This window comes from Aplidium turbinatum, chromosome 4 (genome assembly GCF_918807975.1).
Source record: "Aplidium turbinatum chromosome 4, kaAplTurb1.1, whole genome shotgun sequence".
Classification (NCBI taxonomy): domain Eukaryota; kingdom Metazoa; phylum Chordata; class Ascidiacea; order Aplousobranchia; family Polyclinidae; genus Aplidium; species Aplidium turbinatum.
Window position 1 is genome coordinate 23,705,909 of NC_137475.1, and position 21,866 is coordinate 23,727,774.

Genomic DNA, 21,866 nt, shown 5'->3' on the forward strand with positions numbered 1-21,866 from the left:
ATTGGGACACAGACACGTCTATGAATGTAGATTAAAGTAAGTTCAGCCTTGTTTTGCTGTTGTACGTGTTTTTTTGCTTGTGTTTCGTACACGGCCAAGTTGATGACTTTCAGAGATTGTGAGTAATTTTGTATTTCTGAAAATATATACGCAAAGACAAAATTTGTGCAAATTATGTTTGCCCCCCCAAAATGTTTTACTCTCCTACGGCTACTCTACTTTACAAAGAATTAATTTCAGTCGAAAACTCCAACAATTTTAAACATATCGACGAAGATCGTGCTTGAGAGCAAGGATTTCGCGGTTTACGGAGAAATCCCTAATGCGTAATTGCACAGTTGGGGAAATTCGTGGATACAACAAATCTTTGAGAATATATAAATGATATTCCTAATTTTCTACTTTGAACGGCATGTGTCATCCTCATTTTAACAGCACATCAATAAAAGTTTGTACACAACCTTTATATTTAAACATTGCCGATGAAGGGGGCCCGAAAATAAATGGGTACCGGGCCCGAGAAATCCTGTCAACGGCCCTGAACACTGGCGTTGCAATATTTTTATCTTGAAAGATTCAATTATCTCTGCCAGTTGTGGAAACAATGCAGTTGACTTTTGCAGGAATAACAGTGGTTTATTGAAGAGCAAGAAAGCGCTGTGGAGAAATGATACAATGATCAGTGACTCTTCTGATTCAAAGAAATTCTCCAATATTCTTGGTGAATGTTTCAGCGAAAGAAAATGCGCTTTGGGTGGTTCCCAGAGATCGATCATTCGCTCGAGTAGGCTACAGCATCAAATGTGGTCTATCGAGTCGACGTGTGTGTTGGTAGAGTCGAGTAGTTGCTATCAAGCTCCTCACAGAAATGCTTGTGCCTCATCGTTCTACCAGTTTGGTATTTGAAGTGGCTACCAATCTTCAGTACGATTGTTTCTATGTCAAATGTGAGGCGCTCTGATCCCTTCTCTGCTGCATTATCCAAAATATGAATAGGGCAGTCGACTGGGATCAGATGCAATGTTTGTTCTTTGAGACGAGAGAACCTGTTGTTTTTTCCACTATGCTGTGATCCTCCAAAATTCACTGGTGCATCATCGGCTCAAAAGGATGACAGCTGTTTCATGTTTAAGCACTTCTCTTGAATAGAAGAGAGAATAAAGTTTGTGATCTGTGCCGAGGTCTCGCCTAGCATCGATCGCAGGTCAAGAAGACGCACTCGTAATCCAATTTTGGCGTTGAAGAATCTGATTACTAGAAGAAACTAATTAGACTAATTTTTGAAACAAGGACGGTATGGCAACCCTGTAGTATAGGTTAGTTATATAGCACTTCCAGAAAAATCGATCAAAATCACGAAGTAGGCTAAACATGATTATTACGTCACGCTGACATACAACCATACATGCTACATAATTTTCTTACACCTGTTATGCAGTCCTTATATAATTTACTGTAGTAAATGATACAATTTTGAAGAACGTTTTATCAAGGATTTATAGAACTCTCTGTGGACCAACAGAAATACCAGGTTGACCACCAGTGATCCACCTGGACCACGTTGGGAATCACTGGTTTAGACCTATCCATGATTGGTTGTAATTGCAGGTTGTAATTGCAGGGTGAAGCCAGATTGTCCTTTGATGGGCAATGCTTACAGAAGGCCGTTATTTACAAAGCCATCATTGATAACGGCCCAAAGGTTCTAAATTACATTTGTGGTTGGAGAAACGTTTTTTAAAAGTCGTTTCACAACAACTAATGTAATTTATAACCTTTGGCCGTTATCAATGATGGCTTTGTAAATAACGGCCTTCTGTAAGCATTGCCCAACAAAGGACAATCTGGCTTCACCCTGCAATTACAACCAGGCTGAGATAGTTCATTATCAGCCTGCAATATTGATTTATTGTGAGTGGATATGATGCTTGCAACATTCGGAGTACAACTATAGTTTAGCTTAATAGTATTACGGTTGAATATTTTATGCAATTTATGATGGGGCGGAAAGTGGATGGAAATGAGTCTGAAAAATTCCTTACCAATGTTGCTATCAATTTGTAAGCTGAAAGGAGGATTAAACCATAAAATTTTCCGACTCCTTTTTCCTAGATGTGCGCGAGTTATAGTAGGGTTGTAGCAAAATTTCTCCGTAAAACAACTTTTCAAAAGGGCATCATTATGAACAGATGCGGTCTTTTCAAATTCATTCTGACCAAATGATATGGCGGACAATCGTTTTGCAAGTCTGGATTTGTCTCTTAATGTTAGGTGGGTGGTCTGATGATCTCCCTTTTATGATGAAATAGGCTGTAGAGGTTTTAGAAAGTAATATCTATAGCCTATTTGATGTAACATAGTAGATATGCATTCTTCAATTGTCAGTAGAAAAATGATTAAAGTGAATTTACATTTTTTTGCATTAATAGCAAATATTTATCCTTAGAAATGCGTCTGCATGCACCAGTGTGACCATCAGCCCAACTTTCCAGTGTGTGGCAACAACAAGAGAACTTACAACAATGTATGCGAGCTGAAGAAGGCTTCCTGTAGGATGCAACGACCCGTGAGGTTGCTTTGTTTTGGAGAATGTGCTTCTTGCATACGTAAGCCTAGACTAGAGTTATCTCAAACTATCTTTCGTGTGAGAAATTTACCTGATTATGCATTATTTACATTCAGCTTGCATCTCCTTACACGCAGTGGTGCCGAAGTTAGCTGAGGATTGGGGGGAGGGGGGGGTAAATCTATATTTTATCAAATTTTTGACAATTTTGAACATTGGGGGATGCATATTTATATTCACAATTTTAGTGGTACCAGTATTAAGTTTATTGAACAATCACCGGACCGCGGTAAATTAGCTGCTAACCGGATAAAATACAGATAAGAAATCATGGAGATAAAAGTGCTACCAGTGCTCTTGTGAATGGCTGCTGCAAGATTAAGAAACAAGCAAAGAAAAATCGGTACCTCCAGCGGGATTTGAACTTATGACCTTCCAATGAATACTTATTTTGTCAACAACAAAAAAACAGAAGTTATACTTTTCTTGTCCTCTCCTTCAGTGAAATCCCTACACTTACACTTAGTGCACTATAAGACAAAGTCACTAGTCAGGAGACTGAAAACAATCGAAGCTACAGAAGAACATCTGCAAATTTATGACAAAAAGAATAACTTTCAAACACATCACAAGAACTTGTTACAACCGAACATATTGCGTCTTACGGTAGTGCGCATTGAAAGCTCATTAGCAATGTCAATTATGCTGATGTCATTAACCCGTTAAGTGCGTAATTAAATTTTCGAAACTCTCCTTACTGTGCGTATTTAATTTGATCACTCGCAGTATTTTTCGTCGCAGTATTGCTTGCTAGGATATTAGGGAACCCCCATGACGCAGCACAATACCCTTTTGTTCGATTTCCTTTTGTGTCCATTGCTTTACTTTTTCATCGACTATTGCGGAGAAGTCTCCGGCTGGACTATTGTTTTCTGGTGTAATCGCATTACTCTCAAGTGATAATACCTTTCACCATTGTGAAATTATTCAACTAGTTGTTTATTATGAAGAAAAAAATACATCAATTCTCAAAACAGAATAATTTCTAAGCATTTATAGGTTACTAAACAAAGTACACGTAAGTTTAGTTTGGAAATGTTCAAACTGTAGCCAGCATTTTCTGACGCTTGTTCTAACATTAGCAGCAACACAAAACCCTATTGTTTTGTTGACTATATGTTACAAAATATGTTTTCGAACACAACAAAATATTTCTGAAACTGCTTGCAACATTACATCAAAATGAATTCACACTGACTGAACGCGCATGATGTGGTTCGAATGTTATACACTGGAAGGAAGCCATTTCAGAAAAAAACACATTTAGGACGAAATCTTCTTATTCTTGCAATTGTGGTTATATTGTAGGTAAGTGCAGAAGCTACCTAATATTGTAATAGAGTGATTTAGGGATTAATGAATTCCGTCAGGCTGCAATCGTTATTGTAGTGTAAACAATGCATCTATGTTTTTTCAAACGTCATAATTGCGCCTTCCAGACAAAGCGAATAGAGGAAAGCGAAATTAAACGTGCCATGAATAGCTGCGATCACGAAAACGACAATTGTCGTCTTACGCACAGTAAGAGCGACTGTCTCGGACGACAATTGTCGTTATACGCACTTAACAGGTTAAGAATATTTTGGTGAATGTTGCAATCAATGCTAGCATTCAACCTTTCCTATCCCAAAGTATTTTTCAGTCAGGTTTTCAATCTACGAAGGTTGGAAAACGACCTCTCACAAGCAGCAGAGCTTAGCCTACTGGGCAAGCTAAGAGGATCTTAATCAGCTGGGGTAGGCTATTTGGAGAGAGGTTTTTCCAACTCGGACAATGCCTGGTAAGCTCTTTTAGCATCGTACAGAGATTTTGCTCCTGTTACCTTTCTGAATGATGAATCACTTTGATAACTCATCGATTGTTATTCAGCTCTGGATTGTTTTTGACCATTTCAGGAACAAAGCCGGTCTTGAAAATTCGTGCAAGTTCTTTACACTTTGCCGAATTGGAATTAATGTAGTCATATTAGGGTTTGACCCGGAAAAAATTCGTAACTTAACAAGTTTGGTACCAAAAGAAGCGAAATTTTATGTAGATCATCATATCCAAAATCCTCTTCAATCGGCTTTGAGAAAATGGAATGGGGGGCATTTGAAATTTTCGTCTAGCGCCCCCTAGCGGAAATGAACAATAATCATCTTTTCTAATACTTCGATACTGATTTGTGATTTGTTTTTTCAAATATCGCAATATGTAGCTTTGTGAGAACATTTTGGTAAAAAATTCTGGATGTGACGTCATGATGACGTCACAAGAATAATTGGAATATCGTAATTACTCTTCAATACTAGGGGATGAATGGAATGCAAGAATACTCCCAGTAAAGCCACTTTTTCTTTTCGTTTTTTACTTTGTTGAATAGAATAAGTTTAATGGGGAGTGATGGGCTACTTAAAACACATGTTGCGCCATCTAGTGCAGAAAATGTAAATGTTGACAATCGAGAATTTCCAGTGAATGCAATCGTTGGTTTGTGCATATTGTTTTGTGTTCACTTACTTGAGTAAACCTTTCAGAGCATTCAGAAAATCAATGAAAAATTGTAATACTTGCAGTAGCAATGGCGTCATAATGCACTGGTTAAAAGTAATGTTTTATGGACGATCACGAATATCACTGTTATAAGGTAAATAGTAAAATTCAATATCAATTTTTGCAAATACTTATGAACAATAATCTACATGTCAAACCAAACATATCATATCAGTAGAAGGCGTTTGAAATTAATTAAAATTGTTTCAAAAGTTTTGTTTTCATGATTTCTTTTCCAGACTTGTAAATCGCTTTTTTTTGCAACCAACACTTCAAAAAAGCTAGATTTTGAATAATTTTGACCAAATTTGAATCTGATATTTATTTTTCAATATCAAATATGTTTCTATCCGCTTCCTCGTCACTTCCAACGCTGTCTTCGGCTGATGAAACTTCGTCTTTGTCATAATTTTTACAATCCACTCCATTGCAATTACCACACGCAGAAACACATGGTAGCCCGTGCCGCCTGCAGCTGCAAACGTTGGTACTGCAAGGACTTTTCTTAGCGACGTTACAGTTACATCGTACAAAGCGAAGAATATTATCAGGAGCCGCACTCAAATCTGTCAGAATAGGATCGTAACTCCCATTGGATAATTTCCAGCCCCAATCGAGCGGATTTAGTTCAACGCTCATCAGTGTTTTCCATTCAATCACCTGCAGATGGATTCGAAGAAAATGATACTTTGCAGCATTTTTGTTGGAGCGAGAGACTGTGGCTTGATTGTCGTTTTAGATGTTGCTGCTGCCTTCATAAACTGATGGTAGCGCAAATCTTCCATCGCCCAGTTTTCTTTCCACCATAGCTAAAAAGAGAAAATTTGTATATTAAAACTGAACACACTTCTTAAACTTTTATTGATGATTTGGTGATAGGAACTTGAAATTATCGTTATAATACAAATGTAACTTTTTAAGTTACCTAAACATTAAAATTTTAAGTCCTTTTTGTTCTACTTCCTCTGCAGTGGCTGTTTCGTCTTCGAATACTTTAGCAGTTTCTTGGAACACCTCCCTTGTCCCAAACTTCTTCAGGGTACTAGTTTTTCCTGACATAAAAGATTATAGATATAAGTAGCCTGTGCATAGCTTAACCAAAAAATTAGTAAAGAACGAAGGCAATTCCGAATATGTTCATCGTGTACAATTATATTAAAAAGAATACGATAAGGCTTATCTAAATACAATATTTCGTAAAGTAACATTTACATCATTCAAGCAAGTAAAACCAAGTTTACCATGAAAGTTCCTAGTTGCCAAAAACAAATTGTAGGTTACCTTGTCCCAACAATGCACACGTAGTATCGCAACCCGACCAAGCATGGATGAACAAAATAGGACTTGTAATGACATCTCCAGTTGATTTGACCAAATCTTCAATTTTCCAGATTTCTTTGTCACCTTTGTTGCTATAGCATCAGAGAGCATGTAGAGATGCATACCATTTTTCCAGTGGAACATCAACAACACTAGAATATCAGTGTCAGCCGCTACTACAACCACATCTTTGTTGTTATCTTCTGCATACTTTAATGCTGCTGAAACGAATTGAGTGTCCGCATCTCCCAAACTGTTTCGAACATCATGACCTTCTCTTCGCAGCTCGTCTGATAGGAAAGATATGAACTGTGATTTATTCTGCTCGTTCTTCAAAAATACTTCTTGGTTGAATGTTGGAGTCATTTCTAAGTTATCCAAACTTACAAAGGCACTTATTTTCTCTGCTCTTCGTTTGTGTTCATGATCTTTTACGTAGGGACCATTATCATATCCATCAAAAACTATACACGATCGTCCATATTTCTTGCTTACATACTTTGTGTATTGATCCAAAATTGACCGATATGGACGATTTTTGAGCCACTTTACTTTATGCAGCAGAGCACCTCCATCCAGTATATGAAATGATTGATCCCATATGTGGGTGGAGGATGTGACATCTTTCTTTAAAGCCTGTCCCAGTGTTGCTTTGCTTGATTTTTGCATCATCGAATTCTGAAACAGCGAGGTAGGGACGGCTGTCAGCTCATACTGGAAATAGCTTTGTGTATCCTCTTCTCTCTCAATCAACACAAGCAACCTGGAAAATAGGAGCAATGGGTCGACACGCACTTTCTCCTTGTCGAGTCTTACACCAATCTCTAGTGCTTCCAGCGTCTTGATCTGATCTCTCTTCTTAATTTTTGCTTCTGAATACGAAACACCGTCTAGTTGATGCTGGATTGCTTCACCAACACTTTCTGCATCATCACAATTGATTTCATCTCTTTCTGTTGCTGTAACTCCTGTTGCAATATTTCTTAGTACAGGCTCACTTTCATAGAAGGGGTTATGGCTATCAATCCAAGATAGAATCTTCACCAAATCATCATTGTCTCGCTTCATACGGCTTGTTCCTAATTCTGCATGTTGATTGCTTGTTTTATGTGTGTTCCCAGTTAATGTTGTCATAGCGTCATGTATTGAAGCGCAAACATGCATCGTGTGTACCCAGGTCAACATTACATTTTCTTTCATCCCTCTTCCACGGGTTAAGCCACCACGTGTCTTCAGTGAGCGCATCAACACCTGTTCAATCGACATATCAGTCCAAATTCCGTTCCAAAATCGAGCGCTTCGTCGGATAACATGATATCCGTTGAGCGTGAACTGTTCATGCAAATCTGGGAAAGTTGATGGGAGGTCATTCATCATTTGCAGATAAAGTCTGGCACTCTTTGCGTAGTTGATATGACCTGTTGCAGCAAATAGATTCAACATTTGTACAGTAGCAGCTAGATGATTTTGCCAGTTACCAGTCCTTTCCGCAGCAATGAATAACTTAAAGATGTTGATACAGCGGATATGTTGTACCCAAAGCTTGGCTGTACGGGAAGGAGCACCAAGTCTACTCATCATCTGTTCCATAGCACTGTTTAACTTCTCCAATACTTCACAGTTGTTGATTTCATCAGGTGGGATCTCATCATTGATAAGATTGTGGTAGATGGCCTTCAGTTTTTTCAAATCGTCTTCCGATTTTATCTCTTCTTGTAGGAGTCTGCCAATGATTGTTAATCGAAGAGCACTTTGTAAGAGAAAATGGCCTCTTAGGCCTACTGCTCTCGCTATCGCCTTGCCTGAAATCATGTGTTGAACCGCATTTTCACCATAAACCACTTGCAAGCATTCTACAATACCGGATCCTTTCATTGTAATACTGACGCTTCCTAAGTAACTTATCAAAGTGTGGAACCCTTCATATCAAAGTGTGGAACCCTCCATTACCGACCATACCAACAGGAATGCACGTGTCTGACACTCTAAAGCAGTTCGCCTTCAGATATCAACTGCTCCTCGTACTGAAACGGTACAACTGTGATTGTGAACTAGGTGATCATGGTTTCATCCGGTTTGAAGTTCAAGTCAGCCTTCGCACAATAAAGAGGCTGTGAATTACGTCGAAATTGCATGCTTTTATCACCCAGATCACATATGACAAGCCGACAATGCTAATGTAACCCAGTTTTACATAGAAAAGAGATTGCTGGTCGTTACAATTATATAAGAAGACTTTGCATTGCATTACACATACAAATTGTTGTTTATTAATTTTATTTTTTTCTGTCGTCGCTACAGTAGGCTATATAAATCCGAAATTTTGTTTTTGTACATCATTCGCTCTGAAGATGCGCATTGCCATGATGCGCGAAACGTCAGTAAAGCAATAAACAACGTATCTATTTCTGCTTTTCCTTTCGCATTCATCAGATGAACGCTGCAATTATTGCTAGAAAAGATACGTAATATTCCTGGTAAATATCCAAACTTCTTAGTATTCACTTTATTTGAAAATCTAAAAAGTGAGTTTTGACAAAATTAGATAGAAATACCTACCTTCACTAAATTTGCTATCAAATTTTTTGCTCAAAGCCGATTAAAGAGGATTTTGGATATATTAATCTACATAAAATTGCGCTTCTTTTGGTACCAAATTTGTTAAGTTACGAATTTTTTCCGGGTTGGCCCTTTTTTTGAGCTTAGATGACTACACTAAATTCAGGCTACTTTCAAACCGTTCGGTCAGTTCAGAAATAACTCTGTCCATGAACGGATAGTAAAGTATTTTATAATGCAGTTGAGTGTCTGTAGTAGCTGCCATCGAGCCTCCACCCAATTTTTCAGAGACTCTTCTTTGCCTTGGTGCTTGCAAAGGCGTGATAAAATTAGCAACAAATTTTTCCGGAAGTAAAACTGCATTTTTGTAATTGTTCTCAAACTCCAAATCACGATATTTCTCTAGAGTGTTTTGAGAGTCTGAAACAGCCAGGGATATCTGGAGAAGGGGATACGAAGGCTTTTAATATGTCTGACAATAGAAGGGCTTCTATTTATCTTAAATAATCTCTGTTTATGATAAAATAACAATTGGCACATATAGTAATATAATAAACTTTGTTATGACAAGTGAATAAAAAAATAACAGTTAACCTCTCAAGTACATGTAGCTCCACACAGAGTGAAATTTACATGCCTTTGGACTCTTTTTTATTTCTTTAAAAGTAATGTCTAAAAAGACATTATTGACCGAAAAAGAATGTCTAAAGAGACATTATGAAAAGTAACTACGGACAAAGGCCAGTGTTTCGATCTTCCGATCTCTTCAGCGTAGTAAAAGTGAAAGTGGAAAGTTGTCTTGAAGCGTTGGTTGAGATGATGATTTGAAACTTGAGTGATTGTTGTGAGACAATGTGACTGGATTTAATTTTTAATTTCGGACTCGAGCGAAACGTAATTTTACAGCCTATTGGAAGGTGTGATTTTTTTGAGAGAATTTGTGCTAAGGAATGACTGGAATTTGTTAAAAATAAAAACTAGAAAAAAAGACAAGAATTTGCAACTGAGCTAGGACATAACAATCATCTGAGATGGATCTAAAATGCAAGAAATTAGATACAAGCGGCACATATAAGTATAAAAATTCAAAGAAAATGAAGGGGTGTACCAGCAAACATCTATAGGATTGGCCCATGATACTAGAGAAGGATCCACAGAGGATACAAACTGATATGAATGAATCAACAAGTGAATAAAAAAATAACAGTTAACCTCTCAAGTACATGTAGCTCCACACAGAGTGAAATTTACATGCCTTTTTACTCTTTTTTATTTCTTTAAAAGTAATGTCTAAAAAGACATTATTGACCCAAAAAGAATGTCTAAAAAGACATTATGAAAAGTAACTACGGACAAAGGCCAGTGTTTCGATCTTCCGATCTCTTCAGCGTAGTAAAAGTGAAAGTGGAAAGTTGTCTTGAAGCGTTGGTTGAGATGATGATTTGAAACTTGAGTGATTGTTGTGAGACAATCACTTACGCGTGTTGTTACGCTAGAATGCCGCTTACGCGTGTTGTTATATCAACTGGTTGTGGCAAGGATTATTTTATCTATATCTTTTTGACAAATTGAGGCAACATTCTCATTGTTTAGAAAGACAAATTAAAATGCCTATTTAAAATGCCCTTGTCCCATCGGTCCCGCAATCAGCAATTTTGAGAAATATTTTTCTGCTGTCCATTCTGTTGACATCTGAAACTCCATTGGTATCACAAACCTTACTTCTTATATCACTGATTTAAAACAACTTTATTGTCAATCATTGTTATTTCTGGTATTTTCCACAGATTTTTTTAATCCTATAGCTACAATTTATTTTAGGGTCTTAAAATTAATATTTTGCCGCCATTGTTTACACAGTTGAGCTAGATCCTACTCCTTTCACGTGCACAACCTGAGATACATATTTCGTGTCCAAAATCAATATTGCCAAAAAATATTCACTGGAGAGCAAGATATCGCTATGTCCCTTCGGTCCCCGTGTCCCATCGGTCCCGCACTTCTCCTACTGATGAAACCGCCTTTACGGCGGCGAAAGCACAACAAATAAATTTTATTTAGCCTAGTTGCCAAACCAGCTTGTTTTATTTACTGATTTTATTTGTTTGGTTTCATCCATGGGGTTTCATCCTTAAACATGGATCCTAATACAATTTAAATTTACAATGCTCCTAACATCGAGAAGCCCAAACGGAGGTTTGAGACACCAGAAGCACTTTGTTCTTTTTCGATAAATTAATCACGTTTCATCAGCTGTGACAGCTTCTATATGCACTCCCTCCATTTTGTTTTTAGTACTGTAGTATTTCTGACATGCTTTTCATTCCGGTAATTTCCTTGATATTGTCAGAATATTTCATTTTTTGTCGTATTTTTGTTCGTTTGCCTTGTACCATCCCAATCATTATTAAATTTTCCAACGAGCGGCTTCTTGCCATGTGTCCAAATATCTTAATTGTCTGAGGTTTATGTTGTGAATCAGACTCCAGTTATCCTCTGTTTGTTGAGTGACAAATTTATTTGTTTTCTTTCCATCCAGCTGATGGTTAAGCGTCAGCACAAAGTACAAAATATTAATGGTTATGTGTACCAAGATAACTTTGTTGAATTGAAAGTTTGATTAAATTATGTCAAGCCGTTTTAGAGTTTATGTTTTTTTCTTCAGAATTCTACGCGCAAACACTTCCAATACAGACAGCTCTGTTAGGCCAGTCAGTGACGCTGCGGTGCCAATACCCTCCACCACGTAACAATCTTCCTTTTTACCAGAAACGAGTAACCTGGTCTCGTAACAGACTACGACGGCGCACTGAAATCCTCAAAAAGGAATGGTACATCAACAAGGTGCACCGCATGTTCAGGTATACCAATATTCATCATAGCTTACAAAATTCATTGCAGATATTTGTGGCTCGTAGTATTTTGCCAAGCAGACGGTATTAGCGATGCGCTGAATATTGTATCAGGGTTTCCCTTTGAGGACCGTTGGTACATATGTGTACCATGAACTTTTTTCATGATTTCTTATCATTTTCTTGTAGTTATCAAAAAGTGTTTGTCTCTAAACGTTTCTTAAATTTTGCCAAAAGGACATTTTGCCGAAGGACATTTTGCCGAAGGACATTTTGCCGAAAGACATTTTGCCGAAAGACATTTTGCCGAAAGGACATTTTGCCGAAACTCATTTTGCCTAAAGGACTAATTGCCGAAATTATACAAACGTACTATACGTATTAACATAACCTAATAACGCATAAATATCATTCACAAACAATTAGACCTTTCGGCAATTTGTCCTTTTGGCAAAATGAGCTTTGGCAAAATGTCCTTTCGGCAAAATGTCCTTTCGGCAAAATGTCTTTCGGCAATATGTCTTTCGGCAAAATGTCCTTTCGGCAAAATGTCCGCGCACGGTTTTGTCAACGGGAGAAATTGATTTCAAATCTACCATGTTGAACTGTAACTTGATGAAGATTTCAAAAACATTTGCTTTATTGCTTGCTACAATGCACTGATGTGTTTATTGTTACTTTTGTTTTTGTGCGTTTGTTTGTTAGATTTCTGACATGTTTACGCAGGGATACTGTGTTTACGGCAAGAGCTATTTTGTTTGTAGAGACATTAGAGTCTCTTAATCTAAAACCATACCAGCAATGATACTAAAACATTACCCTTGAGGACCAATGGTACACATATGTACCACAGCGTACAAAAAGAAATTTAAAAGAATGTACAAAAAGAAAATTATTGACTCATATTAAACAAATGCTAAATTAACCTACTAATCAGTTTTTTGATTTCTTATCTTCTTGGACAGCTTCACCGTTATTTATGTATTATTATCTCTTTGTCTCAATTATTCAATTATAATTATCATTGATGAGTTAAGGGTGGCTGCTTGACTTGAAGACCTTGAACGGTCACTTCGCAGCCTCCCGCTGCTGTGATGCTACCATCATTTTTTACTCGTTTTTTTTATTGTAAACTTTTCAACAGTTTTACTGTACATTGTGTTTTGATTTATTGTACATATTTTTCGCAGCGGCCAATAAACAAACAAACAAAACAAAGCGTAACTTCTATTTAAAATATATATTTTCTAAATTTTTTTTTCAGATACCTCTTTAAAAGGACAAACTTGTGATAAAAATCATCAATATTTCAATAAAACATGTCTTAAAAGTTAATGGTTCTCAAAAGGTTAAGCTGCCTGCCATGGTTCGTGACACATTGGTGTACCACGGAGGGAACTCAAACGTGTGTAGGGGATCTAGGAGGCTTGATGGTGCACTATTCTTGAGCCAAATCTCGACTACAACTCACTATATTGAGTACTGTAACCGATAATGATAAAGCTAATTGTATTGCTTCACTATATTTTCATCTGTACTCAAGAATATCTTACAATTGAATGGCGCCAGTTTCGAGTCTTATCGTTTGTCCACTATTATAAAAAGGCATTACGTTTGTGATATACGCTTGGTTTCACAAAAGCAGAGTGGTCACTATCAGAAGTGGGCATCCGCTACTTCAAAAGTAGCGCTTTACCTGCTACTCAAATTAAAGTAGCATTCTAACCGCTACCGCTATTAGGGCTAAAGTAGTGCACGCTACCGCTACTTTTCACGCTACTTTTGCCTCAACTTAATCTGACACAGGAAGCACTTGTGACGTGTTAGAAAGATCTTCCTCAGGAACACCCAAACAAGGATAAAACGTGGAGCTGAGATAATGTTTTAACAAAACTAGCCGGTAGGACCGTTGGGGCCCCTGGAAGAAAACCACATTATGATCAACGCGATGTTTATAGAAAGAAGGTTTCAAGCCGTGATAAACCTCTGCCTTAACTGTAAGGAAAGATCTTAAAAGTAAAAGGTGTAATTCGCCACCAATTGAAAATAATGGGGGTGACGCTAGACATTTCATGACATAAAGTGAGGCATTTCCGTCCGACACATCTCAACTCCACAAATATGGGCACCAGGCCGAACTCCATCACCAAAACAGGTTCCAAAGAGATGTGGTTGAGCGGTCCATCTTTTCGTATGCAGCAAGGCAAAGTCCCAACGGAAGAAGCAGATGCTGCTATTTGTATGATGGAACTGTAGTTGGAGATGACGGTAAGAAAAAAATGCAACCGACTCCATTACCATGATGAACGAAGCCATACTTACTTTGCACGCGATAAAGAAGATATCTGCGTATCTTGGAGCATTCACGGAGTTTATTGTCTCAAAATGCAAGAAACGGGGTTATGTGAAACCACAATAAAATGCTTTCCAAGAGAACGCTTTAAATAGGGTTGTTTCTTACGTACAGAAAGTAGTGTATGAAGATTTGGTTGTGAGAGTCTGCCGGAGTCGATTGATGTGATAACAAAACGTCTTGCCTACTTACAGTGAAGCTGGCGCGGATACACATTGTCTGAAGAAATTGCGCTCTTTAAAAAAGGATCGTAATAGTGGAGACATATGGGCTAGACTTTGTACTGAAGGTCAAATTTGCAAAAAAGTTGCAAATTTTGTTTTGTAAAAAAATAGGTCAAAATGCTAGAATGGCCGGTAACAGCTCAGACCTCATATAATACAGCATTTCTGGAAGAAAGTGAAAGTCAATGATAAAGTTGCATGAAAGCAGCCATTTAGTGTTAAACAATTGTAAAAGTGATAAAATGAGTAGGCTACCGGTGAAAGAAATGTCAAATGAGTACTGAAAAGATCAGATCCATAATATGGCAAGGCATCTGAAGGAATGAATCAGAAGCATTCAAAGCAGTTAACTTTGATAAAAGAGGGACTAATATAGAAACCACTTCTTCTTCATCGTGTGAGTTTCTGGGGCCGAGGGTCCATCCTTTTACCACTCCAGATTTACGATGTTCCAGGACTACATGGAAAGGCTACTGGAAAGCAGCCAGTCTTTAGTTTCATCATCCAGTACATCAGACCTTCCACTCTGTTAGGTGGCTTGAAGATGATAGTCAAAACTTTAAATAAACTTTATGAACATAAATGTTATGTACTTCACAATGTAGATACTAACGATCTGTCTTAGTCTAATTTGCTGTGGCAATAGCGGTTTGCACTAGCTTCACAGTTCTCTAGTCACGTGCTATGATGAATGATGTTAGTGTGTTGTTGTTTCATGCGGTTAATTATTAAAAGTTAACACCTTAGATCTGATAAAAGTTCAGTCTTTAATCTTCAACAATGCCTCGCTGACTTTGAATTTACAATCATTGCCAGAGAGAATGACGTGGTGCCATTGCACTTCAAAGAGGCCATTTTCATAAGTAGACAAAGTCTAAAGATCAGCAACCGTGTCGAAAGGGAGGAATTACGTCACCTAATTCAATCAAGCGATTGGACAGAATTTTACAATAATATCGCCTGACTATGCATAACCACAACAGACAGCAATCCATACAGCAAGCACAAGCCAAATAAAAGAACTGACATAAAATAACAACACATCATTCGTCATAGCACAAGATAAGGGAACTATGTTTCGAAAGCTAGTGCAAGCCACCATTACCACAGCGAACTCCAGGGCCGGATTAAGAGTTTATGGGGCCCTGGGCTGAGCTGAAAGTGGGGGCCCTTATCGAGTGACATTTTTCTCTAAAAAGGTTATCGATTAATGACACTAAAAGCATTTCTCAGCAGCTGGGGGCTCCGCCTCCAAACCCCGAATTGTGTGTAGGCCTATTGTGTAGTTGGTAGCCTACTGTGCTTTTGCTGCGATTGGAATCGAAAAAAGCAAATATAAACAGGAACATTATTTTTAGAACAACAAAATGACATATTTCGTTTAATGCTGACTTTATTAGAGGGGCGCAAACTCTCAAACTTACCCGAGCGACGCCACTATTCTCTAGGTAGCCTACGCCACTGTTCTCTAGATATCTTTATGAAAGTAAAACCAATCATTTTAGAGCAGATCAACAAACGTATCTGTTTGTGAGATTGGCTGTCACTGTTCAAAGTGAACTCGATCCTTTCTCCAAAACTTTTAGTGTCAACACTTTCAATACAAATTGCTTATAGGCGGTTATTGATATGCTGTACGATAACATGTTCATTTTGTGCAATACTGTAGCCTATACTGTTCAAAACAAACAATTTAGCCCCAAGAAAATTGTGAGGAAAAACCTGGTTAATTTTCAACAGTATTTCTACGGAAAAGATTCGTTTTCTGGTTGAAAAGCAAATTTAGCAGTGACAATAAACTTTTAGTGCTTGGTGTGAATGGTGTCGAATACTTAAACACAAAACTGTTGAGATACAGAGCGATCAAAGTAAGCTTAATCGTTTCACAAAAAAACTAAACGTTTGTTTTTGGCCGCAACTTTATGTATGAACTGTGAATTGTTTGTCAGCTTCACACGATAAAAACAGAATCATATTCATGGGAGTATAGGCCATAAATCAAAAATGAAACTGCAAACTACCAGTAATCATTTTGTTTGCTGCCCTGAAAAATTGTTCATATCAACTTAAAATGAACGCTTTCTTGCTTTTCTCGTGGCAAAATCGCTGATCAGTTCTTCAAAATTTAATGAATCCAAAATATCGTGTTCAATGCTTAGAAGCGAAAGATTCGAAACTCGCTCTTGCCGCCAAGAATCTTGAACTTCGTTTTTGATTCTCTTTAATTTTGAAAAATATCTTTCTCCACTGCAGTTGGGGACCATCATACACAAATACATTCGCAGAGCAACGAAGACATTGCTAGGAAAGGTTTCAACGCACCTGTTTTCCTTTAGAAGGAAGAACATGTTGAGCTCAACACTGTCTTCCACTTTGTGTTTATCAGGATTTTCTGAGGCTTCTTTTCCACCATCAGCAGTTTTCACTTTGAAAAGTTTTGCAAAATGAACTGTTTCAGTTGGAATATTGGCTTCGAAATCCATGGGATATTCCTTCATCAATGCAACAGTAGCTTAATGAATCTCGTTAGGGCTAAGATCCGTCAGTTTTGAAATGAAACCAAACTTACTTTCGACGTCACGGTATGCTGTCAAACGCTTATCCTGTTCTGCAGATAGTTTGTCAATTATTATGGCAAGATACACTTCAACTCTAAATTTATCTCTTAGGGAAAAATCGTTGGCTCTGTAGAGGGCTTATCAAAATGCCTATAACGTTGGGTTTGAATTCGTTTTGAAGAACTTGTGTAGGTGTTGGATCCACATTTCTTTTTACCTTTTACTTCATACGTTTCAAAGTTGGATCTTTCGCTTTTAACAAAGCTCATGAGACTTTGTAACACTGTACTGCATTATTCAAACACAATCAACTTTTTTGAAGGGACAGGTTTGTTTTTTGAAACCTTTCCAAAATTGCACTCCACATTTCAAGCAAAATAGCTGTCTCCAGTTGTTTCAACTTTTTTACAAATCTTTCTCCTTCGACTTTGCTCTCTCGAGATTGAGCATTATCAGAGGCCAATTCTTTAAGCGTTAAAATGGTCTCACTGTATCCTTTGTTTAATGCACTGACTGCATCATATCTAGTTGATCATCTTGTATCAGATAATGTCTTTAAAACAGGCAAACCATCTAGAAATTTTCGATGGACTTGCCAAAGATGAGTGGACGAGACGAGCCCTGAATAAAGGCTTTGCAACAATTCAAAAAGCTCAGCGGCAAAACGGCATGTTTCTACAGCACATATAAGCACATATAGCCTACCAACCTACCCAACCGACGCGGCGACGAAATGAAAAAAAAAAACAGCGCAAGCCGTGTTTCCAATATTGAAAAAAAATATCCAAAAACTCCGTACCATTTTCGGATATAAAAGTAGCAAATAAATATGTTTTTTGTTTTAAAAAAAAATGAATAACTGGGGCGGGCAGGGGTGCCGCAGCACCGCAGCACATATGGGCTAGCCGCCTCTACTTGTTTGAGATACGAATTAAAGCAGCAATCTCCAGCTGTGCAACTAAAAAGAATAGTAGATTTTTTTCTTTGAGGTGGGGGCCCCTAAAAGTGGGGGCCTGGGCTTCAGCCCAGTCCGCCCCCCCCCTTAATCCGGCACTGGCGAACTCTCAATATCAGGCTAAAACAGATCATTAGTATCTACATTGTGCAGCAAGCAACGATCATGCTTCTAAAAGAGAAACTCAATCTATTGCATAAATGTTATGTCAAAACCTTAGTTTTTAAGAAAACAAAATTGATGCAACATAGGTATGATATTTACTGAATAAGAGGGAAAATTGTGAGTGTTCTTAAACTTATGGTAAAAACTGTAGCAACTTTTACAGTTCAATAAAACACCTTACTGCCATGGACCATTGTTACCATTTAGTATTTGTCGATCGTGAATTAACAGATTACATATCCATAAAAGGCAGAGGAAATAATTATGGTATTTCGTGAGTTTTCGCTTGGATCTAGGTGTGTCAAACATGCGGTGGTATTGGGTTATATAATTACTTTCTAACCATTTTAATTTTGAACATTTTATAGAGGAAGAGTCAAGCTGTCAGCAGAAGTTGGAAACGCGTCGCTAACAATTCGTGATTTAAAGATGTCCGACTCTGGGAGGTTTAGTTGTGAGGTGAGAGTGGGAGTGGACAGAGATATTGCTCACGTGGAACTTGTTGTCCTCAAAGGTAAGCAAAAATCAGTAAAAAAACCTCAGAGTAAGCGATATAATAAGACGTTACAACATAGCATTACCTTGTTGAAACAAATTGCTAGGATATTCCAGCTACGATGGTTTACAATCCTTGTTTCTTGTCCGGGCAAGTCCAAGCCCTTGAGATAAGTCGACTTTTCTCTTTGTGGTTTTGTTTCGGTCTTTATTGTTGCAAGTAAAATGTGGCGGATGCAGTGGCGTGCGCAAGAAAGGAGGGAAGTTACCCCCATTGTGATTGATCTTTGAGAGTTTTTTTTTATTGTTCTGTTGCTTATCATGGCTTTATATGATGCGTTGTTCGCTTTTTGTTTCATCAACTCGACTTATTCATAGCTAGTTTTTGTGCAAATAGAATTTAGAAACCACGTACTTTTCTTGTGATATAAGAGTTAAGTATATAGCTAAACATGATCTGACGAAACAAAAAGATTAGGTTGGCTGTTTTATTTATACGGAAGGAAGGTAAGTTGATACAAGCGGATGGTAATTTGATACAGTAAAACTAATACAGAAACCCCCTTGACAGCAAATCAATAAATGACATTATAATATGTGGTTAGCGTGCTTGGGTCAAAACATGACAGTTGAGGCCCATGTGTGCGGCAAAGCTTCTGCTGCAGGATGGACATGAGAAGGATGATTTGGCTGGAGTTCTTATTCAAGGTTCGGGCCTGACGCAGTTCTCGTTTTTTTGACGAAACAAAAAGATTAGGTTGGCTGTTTTATTTATACGGAAGGAAGGTAAGTTGATACAAGCGGATGGTAATTTGATACAGTAAAACTAATACAGAAACCCCCTTGACAGCAAATCAATAAATGACATTATAATATGTGGTTAGCGTGCTTGGGTCAAAACATGACAGTTGAGGCCCATGTGTGCGGCAAAGCTTCTGCTGCAGGATGGACATGAGAAGGATGATTTGGCTGGAGTTCTTATTCAAGGTTCGGGCCTGACGCAGTTCTCGTTTTTTTGACAGCAAATAGCGTGCAGGTCAACTAAAGCTTATAAAATAGCTGTTTCCCAAAGTAGCAGGTCTAGTCATCTTGTCGTCCATCCTGGTCTCGCAACTTCTTTCCATTTACTATTCCAAACTTCAGAAATGTGAAAGTTGGAGTTGTAGATAGCTGCAGCATGGCGGGAAAAGGGCGCCGAGATTTCAACCGCTGGGGTTTTTGGAGATGCGATTTTAGGATCATCTGGTTGAGGAGGTGATCATCTCTTTACATGGCTTGTAAAACCATTGTATGTGATTTCCCCTACGAGTCTAGCTGGGCACTACCTGACCGGCAGATAGTCAGTAAGAGTTTGAAGCAGGCAACTGGTGACTATTTTAGTGGTGGTGTTAAGGACAGTGTCAAGTTTACTAGTGTGTACGCTGCGGCACCAAGCGGGGAAAGCATATTGAGAGGTGCTGTAAAAAAATGCTAGAGCACTTGTACGGGGTGTGAACTGTGGAAGTACTACCAGCCCAGGATTTTTTAGCTAAGCATCTCAGAAAATTGTTGCGTGCTGATAGCTTAGTATGGAGGGCTTCAGCGTGTTGTTTATAGGTCAATTGCCAATCGAGCTTCACTCCTAGGTAAGTGGATAATGGGTTGTGTGGTAGGGAGTTTCCATTAAGAAAATCAATAATTAACGTGTGGATTCCATGTTGCACAGGTAAAAAGGTGTGATGGTAGTCTTGCCAGGCTCAATTTCAACTTCCACAATCTCAGATAGTCTGCGATTTGGGCGATGTCGTCTGTGAGGGCTTCCTCTACCACATGCCAGTACTTGTCAGAATGGTTGAAGGAGGTCATATTGGTTTAAACTACCACCAGTTTTTAAATATCTGCTGGAGGTTCCGCAGGGCCCGCTGTTTTGTTGTTTTTCATGGCCATGATGGCAGTTTTAATCTCTGCGTGAGATGGTGTCTGAGAAAGAGAGTCTTCTAACCAATTGGGTTTATTGGATCCCAGTGTGTATGGACTTATTTTTGGTTTAAAATTAGTCTTCAAATAAATATTTTGAGTTGCAGGAACAATGCGACATCACATATTGCGTTATTTAGGAATTTTATGTTGTCACAATCTATGCAAAACATTTCTGCAAAGTGGGTATCAAATTTGCTATCACACAGTGTTGCCAGATTAAGAATTTGTTCACAATTTGGAAAAAAGTTTCAAGCAGAAAGTTAACAATTTTCGGCACAAAGGTCAAGCCAGAACTGCCACTATACTTTGAAAAAGCAAGAAGGGGAGTAACAAGCACTCTGTTTGGATTAAAAAAAAACAAAAAAAACGTAATGATTGCTTTGGAAGCTAGCGTGTAAAGACAAATGCTCCTGTAAACATATTCTCCAGTCTCTGCCATACATGATCAACAAGGTTTTCGTGCTAACTCGGATAAACGAAGCCCGGTGTTATCTTGTTTTGTAACAAAACCAAAAGTGGAGTCGATATTGTTGACAAAATAGTGAAAGCATCTAGTGTCAAGACTCAAGAGAATGGGTAGATGATAGTCTGTAACATTTTTTTAACGTGCTTGACGTTGACGTGTCTGCTCTCAATGCGTTCATTGTGTGGTGTTGTAAAACTCTTCTCTCTTCTGATTGGTTGTGTTTAATTGATCTTGCGTGCTCTGTGCACAGTCGACGTGTTAGATTCTGGCGTGATTCTCAAAGCTCTTGTTCACATTTCTCATTGTCCACTTTTCAGTTGTGTTGTGAGGGTTTTAAAGAGTTTAGGTACTTACTTTATGCTTCTGTTTAGCTATGTTTTATAAAGCCTTTGTTATGGAAATTTTATTAAGTAAATAAAATATGCCATGATAAAAACTAAAAAATATAAACTTTTCAGCAGGTAAAGTAGGCTGGATTAATAGTAAATCAAACAAGATATTTGAACGTAATCAGGTAAAATTTTCAAATATTAAACAACTGGAAATAGTAAACTTGGAACTACCCTTGGAATAGTAAACGCAAACTTTTTTCCAGTAATCGTAGAGTTAACACCAGGAACAAATGAATTAAAAAGTGAATTGTACGATATTCAAACAACGCTTCTTATTGGTTCAAGCTTGTGTAGTGATCTTCTATAAGGTCATTTTTTAGCGTCATAAAACAAAAAAAAACTCTTACCAGCTCTGGGAACCGCTTTCTACTGATTATTTTGTGGAATATTAGCATTCTATATCGGTCAAT